The following is a 1,297-nucleotide window of genomic DNA, read 5'->3' on the forward strand; positions in this document are numbered from 1 at the left end:
TTTCATCTTGTTGCTTTTGGCAGGAAAAAAGGTGTTCAAAAGTAAGAAAATTTGTTCCCAGCTGATTTGAAAACTGAATGGCTCCCTGTTTTTTTTTTTCTTTTCTAAAAGTCCTTTACAAGGGACTGTTTTTTGAGGGCTTGTGATCACACGTGTAGTTTGCTTTCTGTCTAGCCACAGCAGTTTACCACTTACAAAAGAGCCTTTCAGCACCTGACCCTATATTCAGGGCAAGATCTGCAACCTTTAATTGTTTAATTAGCTGGTGCTAGCTTAAAAATATTTAACAGAGCTCTCTCAGGTAAGTAGGTTATTTCAGGAAGCATCCCCACAAATTATTTTCATTCCTTTTCCTTTGCTACTTTACCCAGCAGAAGGAAGCAAAGGTCGTGATCTTTGACAGTGATCAGCCCACCTTCAAAATACTTGCAAGTAGCCCTCATCTTCTCAACTAATGAAATAAAAGCCTCTGTCGGAACTCTCCTGTACTAGGCTGTTCGTGCCTGATGTGCTCTCTGCTGAGGAGGGGTGTGAGTGGTGGTGGCTAAAAGAAAAATGACCTGATATCTTTTCATTGCTTCTTTGTTTGTTTAGTGGTGAGTGGGCAACCCTTTCATCTGAAAATTTGTGCATTCTTTTCTATTCCATAAAAGTGTGGAGTCAAATATAATCCCAAGTTGGGTAGGAAGATACTTTACCTACAGTAACAAACAGTACACGGAACAAAGGCTGCTTGTCCTGACTACCTCTGTCAAAAACAAATGATGATGAGTAAAGGTGAAAGGTAGTACTTCTAAAATGTATCCTTTTAAACATCAGTTAACTGCAGAAGGTGACACTGACATAATACGAGGTTTCGTTTTATGTGTTTGCAGATTTTGACATGATGAGGAGAAAATTGAGCTGCTGAGAAGTTTTTCTTCTTTTAGTGACATTCAGACACTCCTGCTACAGGAAGATGAGTTAGCATTTGCCACCTTCACCGTGCTGCCAACTGACCTCTCCCAGTTTATTTCTGGTAGAATTTCCAATATTTTTAATACCATAATGCTGGTAGATAAAAGATTAAGAATAAACTGCCTCTATTCCTATCTTTTCTGTGAAAGATAAACAATAATGAACATGAAGTACGTCAGTAGCATTTTTATGGAGCCACTTTTTAAACTGTGGCTTGCTTTTGAAGTCAGCATTGCACTTGGCTCAAATGATGAGATGCTGACATTAAATGCTACTCAGGCTGAGCCAGTGTTAATATTTTCAATGCCTTATTAAAAAGGAAAGAATGTAAACTAATACT

General features: G+C 38.3%; 1 long non-coding RNA gene across 1 annotated transcript; it reads left to right on the forward strand.

Annotated features, from left to right (window-relative positions):
* Nucleotides 1-648: 648 nt before the first annotated feature.
* On the forward strand, nt 649-1,076 carry LOC135409163 (uncharacterized). Its single transcript, XR_010428045.1, has 2 exons — nt 649-784; nt 876-1,076. It is a non-coding gene; the product is annotated as an uncharacterized LOC135409163 (long non-coding RNA).
* Nucleotides 1,077-1,297: the final 221 nt, after the last annotated feature.

This window comes from Pseudopipra pipra, chromosome 2, assembly GCF_036250125.1.
Source record: "Pseudopipra pipra isolate bDixPip1 chromosome 2, bDixPip1.hap1, whole genome shotgun sequence".
In the NCBI taxonomy this organism is placed as follows: Eukaryota; Metazoa; Chordata; class Aves; order Passeriformes; family Pipridae; genus Pseudopipra; species Pseudopipra pipra.